Genomic DNA, 19,244 nt, shown 5'->3' on the forward strand with positions numbered 1-19,244 from the left:
CTTCCTCTCCAGTTTGGATGCCTTTTGCCTTTTATTCTTTTTCTTGCCTAATTGCTCTGGCTAGAACTTTCTGTACTATGTTGAATAGGATGAGTGAGAGTAGGCACCCTTATCTTGCTCCTGATATTAGAGCAAAAGCTTTCAACCTTTCCCTGTTGAGTATGATGTTAGCTGTGGGCTTATCATATAATGACCTTTATTATGTTGAGGTACATTCCTTCTATACCTAATTTGCTGAGAGTTTTTATCATGAAATGATGAATTTTGTCAGATGCTTTCTCTGCATCTATTGAGATCATATGATGTTAATCTTTCATTTTATTAATGTGGTGTATCACATTTATTGATTTTTGTATGTTGAGCCACCCTTTCATCTCACGGATAAATCCCACTTGATCATGGCGTAAAATTCTTTTATTTGTTTTATTTTAATAAATTTATTAATTAATTTATTTTTGGCTGCATTGGGTCTTCGTGGCTGCACGTGGGCTTTTCTCTAGTTGCGGAGAGCGGGGGCTACTCTTTGTTGCGGTGCGCGGGCTTCTCATTGAAGTGGCTTCTCTTCTTGTGGAACATGGGCTCTAGGTGTGTGGGCTTCGGTAGTTGTGGCACGTGGGCTCAGTAGTTGTGGCTCGCGGGCTCTAGAGCACAGGCTCAGTAGTTGTGGTGTGTGGACTTAGTTGCTCTGCGTCATGTGGGATCTTCCTGGGCCAGGGCTCGAAACTGTGTTCCCTGCATTGGCAGGCAGATTCTTAACCAATGTGCCACCATGGAAGTCCTAAAATTCTTTTAATGTGATGTTGAATTTGGTTACCTAGTATTTTTTGGAGAATTTTTGCATCTGTATTCATTAGGCGTATTGGCCTGTAGTTTTCTTTTCTTGTAGTATCCATATCTGTCTTTTTTTTTTTTTTTTGCAGTACGTGGGCCTCTCACTGTCATGGCCTCTTCCGTGGTGGAGCACAGGCTCTGGACATGCAGGCCCAGCGGCCATGGCCCACGGGCCCAGCCGCTCCGCGGCATGTGGGATCCTCCCAGACCGGGGTACAAACCCGTGTCCCCTGCATCGGCAGGCAGACCCTCAACCACTGTGCCACCAGGGAAGCCCCATATCTGTTTTTGGTATAAAGTAATGCTAGCCTAAAAAACTGAGATTGGAAATGTTGCCTACTCTTCAATTTTTTGGAAGAGTTTGAGAATGATTGGCATTCATTCTTATTTAAATGTTTGGTAGAACTTATCGGGGAAACCATCTGGTCCTGGGATATTCCTTGTTGGGAGGTTTTTGATTACTGCTTCAATCTCTTTACTGGTTACTGACCTGTCAGATTTTCTATTTCTTCATGGTTCAGGGTTAGTAGGTTGTTTGTTACTAAAAATTTAATTAATTTCTTCTAGGTTGTCCAATTTGTTGGCATATAATCATTCATAGTAGTCTCTTATGATCCTTTGTGTTTTATCAGTTGTACTGTTGCCTTTTTCATTTATAATTTTACTTGTTTGAGTACTCATTTTTTTCTTGGTGAGACTAGCTAAAGGTTTGTCAAATTTGTTTATTTTTTCAAAGAATCAGCTCTTCGTTTCATTGATCATTTCTTAGTTTCATTGATCATTTCTGTGTTTTTCATTCTCTATTTCATTTATTTTTGTTCTGATCTTTTTTTATGTCCTCCTTCTTCTAACTTTGAGCTTAGTTTATTCTTCTTTAGCTAGTTTCTTAAGGTGTAAAGTTAGGTTGTTTGAGATCTTTCTTTTTTCTTAATGTAGGCATTTATTGCTATAAACGTCCCTTTTAGCACTGCTTTTGCTGCATCCCATAAGTTTTAGTATATTTTTTCATTTTTATCCATTTCAAGGTATTCTTTTGATTTCCCTTTTGATTTCTTGTGACCCATTGGTTGTTCAGTGGCATCTTGTTTAATTTCCACATTTTAATAAATTTTCCTATTTTTCCCCTGTTATTGATTTCTAGTTTCATTCCATTGTGGTCAGAAAATATATTTGGTATAATTTCAGTCTTTTTAAATTTTTTGATATTTGTTTTGTTACCTAACATATGACCTATCCTGGATAATATGCCATGTGTGTTTGAGAAAACTGTATTTTGCTGCTGTTGGATGGAATGTCTGTATATATTTGTCGGGTCTGTTTTGTCTAAAGTATAGTTCAAATTTAATGTTTCCTTATTGATTTTCTGTCTGGATTAATCTATCCATTTTTGAAGTGGGATGTTGAAGTAACCTACTATTATTATTATATTATTGTCTATTACTCCTTCAGATCTGTTAATATTTGCTTAATATATTTAAGTGCTCTGATGTTGGATGCATATATACTTACAATTGTTATATTATCTTAATGAATTGACCCTTTATCATTATATAATGACCTTCTTTGTCTCTTGTTACTATTTTTTACTTGAAGTCTATTAATTTTGTCTGCTATAAGTATAGCTACCCCGCTCTCTTTTGGTATCCATTTGTGTGGGATAACATTTTCCATCCCTTCACTTTGAGCTTATGTGTGTCCTTGAAGCTGAAGTAAGTCTCTTGTGGGCAGCATATGGTTGGGTCTTATTTTGTCTCCATTCAGTCATTTACATTTAAAGTAATTATTGATATGTAAGTACTTACTGTTGCCATCTCATTAATTGTTTTCTTGCTGTTTTGTAATTCCTTTATTCCTTTGTTCCTCTCTTGCTGTCTTCCTTTGTAAATTAATTATTTTCCATGGCAGTATATTTTAATGTCTTTCTCTATCTTGCATGTATTTACTAGAGGTTTTTGCTTTGTGGTTACCCTGAGGCTTACCTCAAATATCTTATAGTTATAACGGTCTGTTTTAAGCTGATAACAGCTAAACTTCAATTGCATATGAAAAGTCTACTGTTTCATTTCCCCCTCCACATTTTATATTTTTGATGTTACACTTTACATCTTTTTATATTGTGTATCCATTAATAAGTTATTGTAACTATAGCTATTTTTATTACTTTTGTTCTTAAACCTTTATATTAGTGTTAAGTGGTTAATATACCACCATATTACAGTATTAGTGTATTCTGAATTTGATTATATATTGCCTTCACTAGTGTGCTATTTATTTTCATAAGTTTTCATGTTACTAGTTGGTATCCTTTCATTTCATCTTCAAGAATTGCTTTCAGTGTTTCTTGTGAGGTAGGTGTTAGGAAATTCTTTATCTCATCTTCATTTCTGAAGGATAACTTCGCTGGGTATTCTCGGGATGGCAGTTTTTTTTCTTTCACCACTTTGAATATATCTTCCCATTCTTTCTTGGTTTGTAATGTCTCTGCCGAGAAATCTGCTAATAACCTTATGGAGGTTACCTTGTATGAAAGAAATTTGATTTTTCTTGCTGCTTTTTAAACTCTCTTTTTGACTTTGATTTTAGGCAATTTTCTTATGCTGTGTCTTGGAGAAGATTATTTTGAATTGAAGTTTTAACATGACCTATGTTCATGCTCCATGAACTTGAATATCCGAATCTCTCCTCAGGTTTGGGAAGCTTTCAGCCATTATTTCTTTCTTATCCTTTTCTCTCTTCTCATTTCCCCCTCCCTGCCTGAGATAAAAATGCAATAGTATTTTGGTAAGTCTGTAACTTTTTATATTTTAAATGTACCTCATAGGATGTCACTTCCTGTATCACATTATGATTATTTTTGTTTACATATCTGTATTATTTCCTGCTGGGCTATAAGCTGTTCCTGAGCTGGAAATAAATTGTCATCTCTCTAGTGCCTGATGTGATGTTTGTGTTATACGTAGTGCTAATTAAATGTTTGAATCAATGAATCTTTGAGTTTTATGCGAGCAGAGCAATGCCGTCATAGTGAACTAGGCTTACAGAGCTGGGTTGCCTTCAAACAGGAAGTTAAACTGCCTTTTGGGTGTTTACATGCAACATTTAACCTGATACATAGTGGTGTGATGTCCAGGGTAGGGTCTCTGGAATCAGAATGTCTAGCAATGAATCTTGGCTCTACCACTTACAAGTTGTGACCTTGGGAAGGTTATTTAACTTCTTTATCCCTCAGTTTCCTTATCTGTAAAATGTGGGTAATAATAAAATCAAGCTCATAGCGTTCCTGTGGGTTGAATGAGGACATACTTGTAAAAGGACATGGACTATATATAACTGCTTTAAAAAGGTCAGCATTATTACCATTGAATAATTTTAATATAATTTTATTCTTAATTGGCATATTTAAAATATTCCTTCCCCTTTTCCTTTCCTTCTACTAGAATATTTTTAACCTTAGTTCTCAGCCTTAATTTCTATAGATTTGATTATTTTTCTCCTAATATTTGTGTGTGTATGTCTTTTCCCTCAGCAGTGAGCAGAATCATTGTTTCTCAGAGAGCACACTCTTAGCTTGGATCTTGGCTTGAGAAGTAATTATTTTGTCATTACCTCCCATTGCTCTGAATTTGCCATCTGTTGGCAACATCACTGAAATGATCCAAGTCTTCTGTAATCTGGCAGTAGTTAATTAATTAATTATTATTATTATTTTTTTGCTTTAATGCCAGCTTAAGTTCTGTCTCTCAGATGGGGAATTTGGCTAATATTAGAAGTAAGCCTGACTATGGCGTTTATATAGAACATCTATAGTTTGCAATTTGGAAAGACAGCTATTTTACTTCTTAAAATCCTATTAAATATGAGAGGAAAGAATAACTTGAAAAGAAAAGAATGGCAGAAAGTTGTTTTAATTTTGGTTTATGCTATTATTTGTATTAACTCAGAACTATGCAAAGAATGGCCCATCTTTGTAATTTCTACATTGGGTATGGCAGTGGTCTTTGAACACTGAGATGTTTTAAAGATAATCTGTGCCTTAGAATCTTTATCATGCAGACCATCTAGTTTCAGATTCTAAGCCAATTTCCCCATAGGTCTTCCAATTGCTCGATGTTCTTTTACAACTGTCATTCTCAAGAGCTATTCATCAGGCTGAGTTTGCATCCCCGGAATCACTGTTCCTTGGGGTCTTCCATGTCACATGAGGAATGTCTTTACCACTGCCACATCCGTCTTTCTTTTGCACATTTGTATTTATCTTTCATGTGGATCTATTCCAAACCTCCCGTAAATCTTAGTAGAGTGCCTCTTAGCCTCTGAATTCTCTTTATCGTCATGGAAGCATATTCTTGAAAGGATTCCAGGAGGGCAGTTATAATGAGTGATCCTCTCATTTTTCTCATTCTTTCTTTCAGACCTGCCAGAGAAATTGCTTATTTCACAGAAGGATGGTGCTGGCTGAAAGACGCTTTCTTGAAATGGAGGGATTACTGCCTTCCACAGGTTCCCCTGAAGATGTATTTTATTTGCATTTTAATTCTTAGAGCTAAAAGGCACGAGCATGAACTATTGAGGATATTAACTCTGAAACTTTGTCTGCATTGTTTCTGTTTGCATGCTGTATAGTGTGTTACATAGGAATCTATCAACAAAAATATATACTCCTGGCTATAAATTAGGTTTGACTATTCATTTGATAAAAGCTACACCTATCCTTTTGATAATAAATAAATAAATACACAATAGATTGATAATGTCTAGTGTTGGTGAAAGTATGGGGAAGCAGTTACAGTCATTCTTACATATAGTGGTGACTGCTGCAACATTTTGGGAAGGTAATCTGGACAGCATGTAGCAATATTTTAAAATCCTTTTTTTCTTTTAGGAATTCATTTAATGACAACCTATTGAGCACAGACTATGGAGCAGCAACCATTCTAGTTACTGGGGATATGGCAGTGGCAAAATGAAGTCCTTAACCTCATGGATCATGCTTTTATTTGGAGTGGGAATGGAGACAGAAAATAAACAAACAACTAAGTACAAAGTATGTCAGATGGGGACTAATGCTCTGGACAAAATAAAGTAGGGTAAGGGGGAATAAGAATACCTGCTTCTTTTGGGGAGGCGTGTCATTTATTTTATATAAAGTGGTCATGAAAGGCCCCACTGAGAAAGTGACAGTTGAGTAGTAATTTGAAGGAAGTGAGAGAAATAAGGACATCTGGAGACCTGAGCAACAGAGTTCCTAGTAGGGGCAACAGTGAATATAAGAAATTCTAAGGTGGAGGCTTCTTATTGGATCAATGGACTAGTGCTGAGGCCAGTGTGTCTTTTGTAAACATTGATAATGGCATTTTATTATTCAAATTTCTGAAATGTTTCTGTTTTCAAATCTATCAGCCTCTTTCTTTACAGTTTTGAACTTTGAAAATATGTTTAGAATGACCTTCCATGTGCTCACAATTATGAAAAAAAATACGGTTGGCCCTCTGTATCTGCAGGTTCTGTATCCATGGATTCGACCAACTGTGGATTAAAAATGTATTGTAAAAAAATTCCAGAAAGTTCCAAAAGCGAAACTTGAGTTTGTACCATGCCTGCAGCTATTTACATAGCATTTACATTTTATTTACAACTATTTACATAGCATTTACATTGCAATAGGTATTATAAGTAATTTAGAGATGATTTAAAGTATATGGGAGTTGTGCGTAGGTTATGTATGAAAATGCTATGCCATTTTATATGCGGGGCTTGAGCACCGTCCAATTTTGGTATCTGTGGGGGATCCTGGAACCAATCCCCCATACATACTGAAGGATGACTGTAGTTTTTTCTTTTAAACTCTACTGATAAGTGTGTTCACACTTAGAACTTTTTGAAACTAGATGTTAACTATGAAAATGATCATGCAGTGATTGTACATCACTAAGTATGTATCCTAAAATCATCTATGTTTATGTTGACAGATTCTTTGCTTGATTGACCAAACTTTAGTTAGGCTCCTGAACCTTCTCCTGGACTCACCTGTATACTTCCTTGTAAAATCCAGTTTTAGCAAGAACCCTGCCAAGTCAGTTTAGCAAGAGACCCCCATCCTCAATATCTGATCACCCTCTATATCTGATCAGGTTCTTCATCCTTCACCACCCCCAGATGATGCCTAATTACCCTGGCCTATCTTCAGCAAAGAACCCTGTTAGGTCAGTTTAGGTGAAATTCTCCTTATCCCTGGTGTTCCCCTTAATAATTTTCCATCCACTACCCTCCCTCCCCTTCCACTCCTGGGCTGTATATTCCCACTTGCCCTGTATTTGCAATTAATCCAGGTTTGGTACTGAGTCACTTTTACCTTATTGCGATAGTCCTGAGTAAAACTTGTTTTTGCTGCTTTAACTACTGCCCAGCTCTGGTTTTTATTCGAGAATGTTTAGTCTGCAGTGGAGCATCTGAGTCAGTCTAGAGTTTTGTAGGTTTCTTAATATTAGGAAGATCATTAGCTATTATAAAGTTAGAAATCTTTGTGTGAGTAGGTGACTATGTTTTTCTTTTTGTATTAGTATGAATAAGCATTTAATATGGTTATAATAGCATATAACTCAATGTCTTTTTTTGAGAAAATACTAATCATGAATTATTATGATGGATCAGTGTTGGATGATATTATTTTCTGTGGTTACCTTAAATATATAGTTAAAAATGCCTGTCAATGCAAAAGATCAAATTTGACTATACTCTACCCAGTGATGAATGGCAAATATGCTGAAAACTTAGGTTAACCCAGAATTATTTACTTTCTTCAAGATTCCAGTTATTAAAACTTGCAAATACAACACTAGATTAAACTTTCATTTTTTGTTTCTGGCTTGGTCTAGGTACATATGGAGTCCTCCTTTTGGAATGTAAGTCTTACGTATGACTTGCTTTGAGGAAGAGATGCTCGTTAGTATTAAAATTTGTATATGAACAGTTAAATGTTATACTATTGATGGGTTATATATCTTTTATTGTTACTAATTATATTGCCCTTAGAACCTTTGAAAAATCTGTTGATAACTTCCATTTCTAACAGGAATCATGTTATTCATAGGGCCTCAGCTAAAGGGATACTAATATATATATTAGAGGTGCATTCAGTGTTGGAATTGTGTGACCTCTTATACCATAATCATTAAAACCCAGGACTTCTTCATATACTGCCTTAAATGGGATTCTGGGATCCTTCTATATATACTGGTCTAATTTCCTCAATGACATTAGAAGTTCCTTGAGGAGATTACACGTGGGAAAATAGCACAACAAGTTTTTAAGTGAAGTAGGGAGGTAAACATTACAATTTTGACCCATAATTTCAGAGTAAAATATGATCATTATCAGCTAGCAGTCATGTTTTTCCATTTCTGGTCAAATTAGGTGTCCACTGTTTCTCTAACACTTGCAGAAAATTGGTTCAATAGTCTGTACATGAATTATTCCCCTTTCTGGTATGAATAAACATGCAATGGAAAATATTAATTAAAGCAAGTCTGGTTATTCAAACAATGCATTATTTAGGAAAGATCTCTAATATTTAATGCTAATTTTCTTTCTTGTATGTCAACAATCTCCATGATTTTTTGTTGTTTAAATTTATAAGTGATTAATCAAAAGCACAAATAGATATAGGAATCTTAAGATCTAATATCCTCATTCATAACAACTCTTTAGTAGTGGTCCCTAAAAGATATCAAATACTTATTGTTTTACAAAGCCTGGTGGTAACATTCTCTGTGTTGCCTAAGGGTAGCAGTTCTTCAACTGAATGTTTTTACTATGACATTTTTTATTTCTTGTTGTGATGTACATTAAGGTTAATATAACTTGTGTTCTTAAAGCGATTCCTTCAAAAGGAAATGTCGTGAGCTAGAAGTTCATCTTCAAACCCATGGCAAGGACAGCTCTTTAAAGTGATTTTAATGAATTATCAATTTTATTCTGATACACTACAGTGCCTATAAATACCTACATATTTTCTGGGAATGCATGCATGAAACTATACACACGTTGTCCTTTGTTAGAATGCAAAGCATTGATGTCTGTCTTTAAAAACTATTTTCAATTTCATTTGGAGATGGCCAAGTTTTAATTAAATAAAAATGTCAGGAATAATGAATAAAGATGGAAAAATGAGATAAAAATTCATCAACCTGGCAGACCTTGCTGATTTGGCATTAAAGAAGTTGTATTTAAGATCTAATTTTAACAACATTCTTCAATAATGTGACACAGTAAAGGAATATTCTTCACGGACTACTTTACTTCTAATTTGCTAAATAATGCATTTCTAATTGCTAAAATAATAGTCAGTGAAGGGACTTCCCTGGTGACGCAGTGGTTAAGAATCCGCCTGCCAATGCAGGGGACACGGGTTCTAGCCTTGGTCCAGGAAGATCCCACATGCCGCAGAGCAACTAAGCCCGTGCGCCACAACTACTGAGCTCTAAAGCCCACGAGCCACAACTACTGAAGCCCACGTGCCACAACTACTGAAGACCGTGTGCCACAACTACTGAAGCCTGCGTACCTGGAACCCATGCCCTGCAACAAGAGAAGCCTCTGCAATGAGAAGCCCTCACACCGCAACGAAGAGTAGCCCCCGCTTACCGCAACTAGAGAAAGCCCGTGAGCAGCAACAAAGACCCAACGGAGCCAAAAAAAAAAAAAGGTCATTAAATTGTTAAATTGCATTATATTACTGAAGTACAACATATATTTAAAATATAGCTTTTTAACTGAATACTTAAAATTTTTGACTCACAGTAATTGTGGTGGTTTTAAAATGTGTCCCCCAAACCTTTGGCACGCCTGTCTATAAAATGTGGAGCCTAATTTCCCTCCTCTTGACTATGGGCTGTACTTGGTGACTTTCCTCTAATGAATCAAATGTGGTGGAAGTCATGGTGTGTCACTTTCAAGGGTGGTTGTAAAATATACTGAAGCTTCTGTCTTTCTTTTGAATCACTTGCTTTGGTGGAAGTTGGCTGTCTTGTGAGGACACTCAAGCAGCCCTAAGGAGAGATCCTTGTAATGAGGAACTGAGTCCTTCTGCCAAGAAACAGTACTGACTTGCCAGCTACTTGAATGAACCACCTTGGGAGGAAATCCTCCAGCCCATTCAAACCTTCAGAAAACTGAGCCGTGGCCAACATCATGGCTGCAACCTCCTGTGACACTCCAAGCCAGGATCACTGGGCTAAGTAGTTCTTACATTTCAATCCATAGAAACCGGGAGGTGATGCATGTTTTTTGCTCTTTTAAGCCACTAAGTTTTAAGGTAATTTGTTAGCCTTAACCCTTTAATACTTTGAAATCAGCCTGATAGAGTTTTTGGTTTAACTAGAGTGTCTATAAAGCTGTATTTCAGGATGCTTTTCTTCCAGTAGTTTTAAATTATGCTCTGGACATTTATTTTTAGTAGTAACTTTAGAAACCTTTTGAGTCTCTGTACAATAGGTAATTAAAGGCAAGCAAAAGTAGATACTTTAAGATTAAAAAAAAACCAAACCTTTTGGTCATATTTATTCTTGAAACAATGATTTTTAAAAGTCTTAAATGTTAACCTAGATGTTAAACAGGCTTTTATTGACCTGTAAGATTTGGAAAAGATTACTTGAAACTTCATTTCATATATAACAGTATGACCACCTCTCCAGGATTTGCATGGTTCCCAAAGGGCTTACTTTCTTAAAATCACTGCTGCCTTTCAAATTCTCCATTAATTAATTAATTAATTCATGCATTCATTCCTTCAACCAACAAATATTTATTAAGCACCTACTACATGCCAGATACTATTTAAGGTCCTTGAGATGAGTGATGAATAAAGTCATCATCTTCTGATGAATAAGGTCAGTTTGGGGATGGTCTGTCCATTCTGCCTCTGTCTCTGTTTCACACCACATGAACCAAGAAGCAGCCTTCTTAGCCTTCCCCCTCACTTTTCACCAAACCATTTATTTAAGGAATTTGTGTCCAGGTTTTCCTGAATTTTTGAGTAGATGGAGAGTTTTACCCTGAAGAAACACATAGAACTTAAAATTCACAGTAAGACATGCCTGTTTTCAGAAGTCCTGTAGCTATTTCCAGAAGTTGAGTTTCAGGCTCCCTGGTTGTGTTTCCTCACCCTCTTTATGCCTCCTTCTCTCTTCTTTGTTCTCACACCTTCCCCACTTTTGATTCTCTGTGTATACAATAGGTAATTAAAGGCAACCAAAAGAGGATACTTTATCTCTTTTTCTCCAGTGCGGAGAATTTTAAATATTTCTTCTGTTGTGCTTGTTTTTGCCAACCTATCACCACTTTCACTTTTCCCGAACTCGCTTTTGTTTCATTGCATTTCCTACACAAAGTTGGTTCCCTCCACAAAAAGAAATGTGGTGCTATCTGTTAAAGAAATAATTTTCACACTGCTCCAAGTATTTTTTCCCTGAAGTGAAACATTGATGAATAACATCCAACGAACGGTCGAACTAGTGGTAAAAGTAGTTCGAAGATTATTTGCTGTGCAGCCACATATATACTCTGTAAATCTTTATTTACCAGTGAATTAGGGACACAATGATAATCACGTAGTCCAAGAAGGCTATTATTTCCAGAGAGATAAAAAAACTTTTTTTCAATCTTTAATTTAAACCCCAAATTGGCTTTTTTCAACCTGTGTTCTGTTGTTTGACACAGCAGTTCCATCCAGACCATAGTTAATCTTAACATTAGGATCATTATTCCATTAAAAGTCTAGGCTATAAATCATACTTTTTTATGTGAGAAAAATACCAGGAAGAATAGTGAGATTGAGAAATGTATGTTTTGGGAAAAGTCATTATAAAATCTTTGCTTATTTTTCTTCTTGCTTTGGATATGCACAGATTCTTTACCTTTTAGAGGGTTTAATTATGGAATATCTTTGAAAGCTATAAAAACACAATGTTTTAACTTTCAAGTTAGGAGTATAGAACACAGGTTTATCATACTACTATTGTTATCCCTAAACAAACAAAAAACTTGTAAAGATGTAGATTTTATAATGGATTTGGTTTCCCTATCAAGTGAAGCATATATATGTATATATTTGTATATGTGTGTATATATATATAGTATTGTGTTGCATTGTATGGTATGGTATGATATGGCATGGTATGGTATGGTCTGGTATGGTATTGCATTGTATTAGTATAGCATTGCTTACCACTTCTGACAATATTCTGCTATTGATGTTGGCAGAGACAAAATCCGAGAACAATATAATTTTTTTTTCTAAATCTGAAAACCTTGAAAAAGATTCGCCTTTGACAAAATACAAGGTCTAGTAATTAAGCTATTTCTTTCCCTTCCCTTCTCTTCCCTTCCCATCCCCTTTCTCTGTTTCTTCTTCTCTTTTCTCTTTTCATATTATAGGCTGGAGAACTTGAAAATACATCAAGCCAGATGAATTACTATGTGGGACCATAGCATGTGCCCAGGCAGATGTAGAGACTATTATCTATTTCCTCCCTCAAACAGGGATCCATCAGTTGTCTTCTCTTAGAAGTACTTAGAGAATGTAAGTCTGGTTTAAAAATTGCTTTATGTTTTATCAATCTAAATTTTCTCTATAAAGATTGAGGTTTGTTTTGTATCTTTTTTCCAAGCTGCTCAAAGAAAACATAAATATGAATAGAGAAATATGGATTCTAGTTACAATTAACTTTTAAGTTTGATGTTAAGCATGACATTTATGCTATTCAGGAAACATTTTTATTTATCTATCAAATATATATGTTGCATTAGCTGCTCTCTAAGATTTCTTGTAGTTTTTAAGCTGTAAGAGTTTGTGATACTAAGTATCACTTTACTTTGTGTTAAAGTGTAGCATTATTTAATGTAAAATTATCACTGAGCATAACTGGTGCAGTCCATGGCTATCTCAACACCCCCTGGTAATAAAACTTACCCTTCAATTCTCCAAACAAAATTTCAAAACCAGTTTAGTGGACATTTGTTGATATCTTCTTTTATAACCCTCTCCTCAATCCCTTTTGAAAACACTTGCCAGTTTCTCTTGTGGGCATCTAGTGATGAAGCCAAAAACCTAGGTAGACTAAGCCAGTCAGATCAGTTCATTTCATTGATTGTATGCTTTGGTTCTGGGGTTGCCATCCCATTCTCATGTCACCTTAGTTCTAATAGAAGTGAAATTCAGGGTTTTGCTGAGAATTCAGGAGTAAAGATATTCTCTTTTCCTGCTACATGTGGATAAGGAAGCATGTATACCATGCATTAGCAGCCATCTTGAGATCATAAAATACGCTGGTTTTAGGAATATGTAAACATCTTGGCATGCACAGTGAGATATGGGACGCACACACACATACATACACACATTCACATGCACAAACAACTTTTGTGATACAGTTGAGCCTAAACTTTCTGGGTATTTCTTTTATTGGTGACCAAAGCCAATGTTTAGCTTTTTAAGTGTGCTAGCTAAAGTAAGTTCAGGGGATTAATCACAATTATATGGGGGGAAAGCAACTACATGATGGAACAAAATTAGGAGAGGTCCTTAAATCACTGTGAAGGATCCTCAGCTGGTTAAATAAATGGTGATATAATGTGAAAAGCATGAGCTTTGGAGGAAGGTAAACTTTAGTTTAAATCCTGACTCATTTACTTAGCATAAACATTAGCTAACATTTATTGACCATTTACTGTGTACTGAGTGCTTCTTTTTATCTCATGTAATCCTTTTAATGATTCTTTTACAGGTACTATTTTTAATCTCCATTTTACAAATGAGAAAACTGAGGATTAGAGAAGCTAAGGACATAGTTGTTATGTGGCATAGTTAGGTTTCAAACCCAGGTGTGCACTATCCAGAATCTTCATTTTTTTACTTATCCACAGGTGTATTTTATTTGGCCTATGTATTATATTTTTAAATTGTTTGAGCCAGCATTTAAAAATTGGAGGACTTCATGTAAAAATCCAGACTTGCATCTTCCCTTGAAAAATGTGTCCATATCCTAGGGGAACTATCAACTATAGAGTTACTCTGTCTCCTCCATTTAGTCAAGACATGACCTCTACAGTTTGCCATAATATCTATCCTTCTATATTGTTGTCCTGACTGCAAAGCTGGGACAATAAGCAGTGACCATTTCTTTCACATTGTTGCCTTTCTTATAATAGAGAAAATGTACCTTCAAAAATGAAGGATGGATCTAGAGGGTGGGGATTTTCAAGGAAAAGGAGACAGTGTTCTCTTTTTCTTCTTTCAGATTTATTGAGATATAATTGATATATAACGTTGTCTAAGTTTAAGATGTACGTGTTGATTTGATACACTTATATCCTACAAAAGGATTAACACCATAGCATTAGCTAACACCTCCATCGTGTCACATAATTACCCTTTCTTTTTTTGTGGTGAGAACATTTAAAATTATAGTCAATAATACTGTATTGTATACTTGAAAGTTGCTGTACTCTTAATTCTAGAGGCAAAGAAAATTTTTCTTGTTTAATATGCAAGTGCCACACCTAATTTATTCGTTTGTCTTACCTGCTTGGCTCCTGTGAACATTTGAGTTTGTGAAACTTGCACTAAACAATACTTTTTTTTTTTCTGTGTAATTTGGGAGTCTCTTCTTCAAGCCTTCTTTTCCTCATTTTAAGAATGGAGATTTTATGACAGGATTAAATGAGATAACCTATTTAAACATCTTAGCTTAATACCGGTTCTGGTGGTTGCTCAGAAAAAGAAGCCTTAGCTTCTCTAATCATTCTTTTTCAGGTATGAATGTGGCCTACATTACTGTAATACAGTTGTTAACACAGTATTTTTTTCTGAACATCTTTATTGGAGTATAGTTGCTTTACAATGGTGTATTAGTTTCTGCTTTATAACAAAGTGAATCAGTTATACATATACACACATTCCCATATCTCCTCCCTCTTGCATCTCCCTCCCTCCCACCCTCCCTATCCCCCCCCCAGGTGGTCACAAAGCACCGAGCTGATCTCTCTGTGCTATGCGGCTGCTTCCCACTAGCTATCTATTTTACGTTTGGTAGTGTATATATGTCCATGCCACTCTCTCACTTTGTCACAGCTTACCCTTCCCCCTCCCCATATCCTCAAATCCATTCTCTAGTAGAAAAACAAATACCGTATGCTAACACATATATATGGAATCTAAGAAAAAAAAAAAAGGTCATGAAGAACCTAGGGGCAAGACGGGAATAAAAACACAGTATTTTATTTTTTTTACCTTAATGGCTTTGCTGTCTATATCATTTGCAAACTATTATCTACTTGGTCTTTTGCCTCGTGGACCTGTGGATAGTGCCTTTTGAATTTGAGGGCTGTAAAGGGAAAATGAATTAGTGCCATGTGGATGAGATTTCAGTGGGCTGAAACTTCGCATGGTATGAGAGAAATCAAGTAGCGGTGTCTGTTTCCTCAAACTGCCATCCAAGAGAGAAGGTTTATGACAGAAAGAGGCCAAATTGCACATCTAGAATAAAATAGGTACTGACTGTCAAGAAAAAGAGGCACTTTAATTGGTGATGGTACTGTCAAATTTCCCAGAAGCTGTCACCATGGGAGTGACCCCTCCAGAGGAATGTTAGGTCAAATGAGGGAAGAAAAATATATCCTTCTCAGTGCCTTGCCCTTTTGGAGCCATTCAGTATGCCAGGTAAAATAAGAGTTTCATGATAGGAAAGTCAATCCCAATATCTATCTGCCTTTAACTTTGGAGAAAAATAAATATTATTTATAGTCATCAACATATCCTGGAATTTAGCCCATCATTGAAAGGATTGAATTTTAAACATTTAAAGCAATAAAAAGTAATACTGTTTAATTTAACCCTTTTACTGTACAGTGACTTCTCTGAATTTTTCCAGCTGGTTAACTAGATACTGGAAACCTAGTCTTTTAACTTTCAGGGTAGTGGTCTTTTCACTGTACTATGCCTGTGATTGTGGTTCTTTTGTGAGCTGATGCTTAAAGGACACTGTTAACATTCAAAAAAAATATAGTGAGAGTGGATGCCTATCCATGATCCTCTCAGCCCCCTTAACTTATTGAGGTCTGCTTCCTTTTGGGGAGCAGGTAATTGCTCTCTCCACCCACATGGATTAGAGGGAGCTGCTATATTTGTACAATATGACCCTTGCTCTTTAACCACAACCAATTTGTTGAATGGTAGGTCTATAAATCAAAGCAGTCAAATCAATCCTTTCCATGAAAATTTGGAATTGGGACTTTGAAAAAATAAGATTGACCTCTTTTTGATTGGCTGAATTTGTAACATATAAATTCAGTAGCCTGTGGCTACTCTATTAACTAAAAAACAGAAAGCTAGTTGAAATGAAGAAGACATTAAATTAATTGCAGAGGGAAGCAGCAATGAGAGGGGGAGAAGGAGGACTCCTTGCGTTCCCCATTTCCAGTCTTGTGCTCCATGAGATATCACTGTAATCTCCTAATGGAGTCCCTCTTCTATTTAAAGTAGTTCAAGGGGGTTCTCTCTAAATATCTTTCATTTTTTTATAATCAGAGTCCAAAATTCTCATTTGATATTTTGTATCTTTATATTTGGGGTTTTCTTTTTTTTTTCTTGCGGTACGCGGACCTCTCACTGTTGTGGCCTCTCCCGTTGCAGAGCACAGGTTCCCGGCGCGCAGGCTCCGGACGTGCACGCGCAGGCTCCGGACGCGCACGCGCAGGCTCAGCACGCACACGCGCAGGCTCCGCGGCCGTGGCTCACGGGCCCAGCCGCTCCGCGGCATGTGGGATTTTCCCGGACCGGGGCACGAACCCGTGTCCCGTGCATCGGCAGGCGGATTCTCAACCACTGCGCCACTAGGGAAGCCCTGATATTTGGGGTTTTCTTGATGGCAAGTTGCATCTTGTTTCTTCTTATCAGTGGACGGTATATAATAGTATATACCACTTACAAAGCACTTTCTGTGTGCCAGGCACCATCGTAGGCACATTATAAACATTATCCCTAAGCCTTAGCCTACAAATAAGGAAATAATATGGACATTTTAGAAGTGCCATTTAGAATGATTAAGTAACTTGCCCAAGATTCCTCATCTCATAAGTGACAGAGCAAACTTTATACCTATTTCTTTATTTATTCCTTGAAAAACATCTCATTAAATGCCTACTATCTTCCAAGTATTCCAAAGGCACCGAATATGCATAAATGAGCCAGACAAGGTCTCAGCTCTCATGGTTCTACATTTTAATGGAAGATGCAGGCAATAAACAGACAAGTAAGTATAAATATAAAGCAGTGGTAAAGGATATAGTGAATACAATATGAGATGGGGTAAAAATGAGAGAATGGGGACTATTTTACGTTAAAATTGTCAGAAAAGTACCCTTTGAAAAAAGGACCTAAATGGAGAAAAGAGTAAGCCAAGAAAAGACCTGCCGGAGATGCTTTCCAGGTAGAAGCAACAGCAGGTGCAAAAAAACTCTTGCTAATAGATAAATTAATCAATGGAATGTTAGAAATCCTAGAAATATATCCATATATCCAAATATTTCATGTTTATATATGAAAACATTATATTACAGAAGTGCTGTACTGATGATTTGAAAAAAGGTGGGCTTAGCAATAAAAAAGTTAATGGGCACACGTTTGTTTATGTGGAAAGATATGAAATTGAATCCCACTTCTACAGACCCACACACAAACATCAATTCTTGGTGACATTAATTATAAAAGATGTAATTACATATTTTTAGAGAAACATATTCTTTTTTTTTTTTTTTTGCGGTACGCGGGCCTCTTACTGTCGTGGCCTCTCCCGTTGCGGAGCACAGGCTCCGGACGCGAAGGCCCAGCGGCCATGGCTCACGGGTCCACCAGCTCCGCGGCATGTGGGATCTTGCCGGACCGAGGCACGAACCCGCGTCCCCCGCATCGGCAGGCGGACTCTCAACCACTGCGCCACCAGGGAAGCCCGAGAAACATATTCTTTATTATATTCTTAAACACGACACAAACCGTCAAATTATACAGGAGAAAATTACTAACTTTACATTAAAGGTAAGACCTTACATTTATCAAAAGACTAAATCATGAAAGTGCAAACTAAAAACAATGATGTATTTGTAATACTTATGACTCTCATAGGATTAATATCCAGACTGTCTTGTACACGATGTTCTAATGGTGAATACATAGGTGATGATGATGATGACACAAAAACATCTTAAATAGTTCTTTCCATATAGTTATTAGATTTTCACACAAAGACACGCACACATACACAACAGATAGGTTTATTAAGTGTACAACATGATGATTATTTACTACATTAAGTAGAAATGGATCATCATAAACGTCTTCATCTTTGTCGCCTTCACGTTTAGTAGGCTAAGGAGGAAGAGAAGGAAGGGTTGGTTTTGCTAAGGAGTCACAGAGGCAGAAGAGGTGGGGGAGGTGAAGGGAGAAAAGAGGGGCAGGCACACTCGGCAAACTTTATGGAAATACACTGTAATTTCTGTCTGACTTTCTAATTTCTCTGAAGTTTTTTATATGGTGCCAATCCTTTGCTGGAATTAAACTCTCCAGCTTTATATACTTTGCCTTCCTTTTGCTTTAAGTTGTCATATATTGACTTCACTTTTTCTCCAATCCTGTTAGGGTCTACAGGTATCCTTTCTTATAACAATCCTGCACCCACATAGAAGCTGCATTGTTAATAAGAGATTAAAAGTTATTTTGCAAAATACAAGGTTTTCGTGCCTGCTGGTATAGCTGCAGGGATGGCTTCATGAATTTGCTTTTCTTTTTTTACAATGGTCCTTACACAGGATTCACTTATCTTGAAATGGCGGCAACAACAGCTGCAGACCTCAATTTACGGTACATAGCAAGCAATTCAGACTTTTCCTGTAATGTCATGACCTTTCTCTGCTTCTTCGGAGCACTTCCAGCACCACTAGTAGCACTTTGCATGGGTTTCATGGTGTTATTCAAGGTTTAAGGTATTTCACTAAATACGATGGAAAACACGCGAGAACTGCGAGAGCTCATGTTCCCGCGAGATGAGATTTTACGGGCGAGACGCACGGGCTCAGGTGGAGATGATTGGCGTCTCTGGCGTGTGAAGCTGATGCGGCACTCGAGCTCCCCGCAGTAGCAACAGGAGGTGGCTGTGAAATTATAACAGGACTACGGTATGTACTACCGTTAATTTTATGCAGTTATGACTTAATTCTTCAACTTTACATTTGTTTACATTTTTCTTGTCTGTAAGTGGCGCCATGTACAGTTTGTATACATAAGTTTTGGTAAATTTTAACTTTTTATGATAGATTTCTGTATATTTTATAGTAGTAAATGATAAAATAGACTAGTATCTACA

The 19,244-nt window shown here is 36.6% G+C and overlaps 1 long non-coding RNA gene across 2 annotated transcripts; it reads left to right on the forward strand.

Moving 5' to 3' along the window:
- The first annotated feature begins 271 nt into the window (after positions 1–271).
- Positions 272–17,616, forward strand: LOC117202207 (uncharacterized). Of its 2 annotated transcripts, XR_004484408.2 has the most exons (4): positions 272–3,518; positions 5,244–5,331; positions 5,714–12,409; positions 16,520–17,616. It is a non-coding gene; the product is annotated as an uncharacterized LOC117202207 (long non-coding RNA). The 2 variants fall into 2 exon arrangements; XR_007476751.1 differs by having other exon boundaries at positions 5,244–12,409.
- The last annotated feature ends 1,628 nt before the right edge of the window (positions 17,617–19,244 follow it).

Source organism: Orcinus orca, chromosome 3 (assembly GCF_937001465.1).
Source record: "Orcinus orca chromosome 3, mOrcOrc1.1, whole genome shotgun sequence".
In the NCBI taxonomy this organism is placed as follows: domain Eukaryota; kingdom Metazoa; phylum Chordata; class Mammalia; order Artiodactyla; family Delphinidae; genus Orcinus; species Orcinus orca.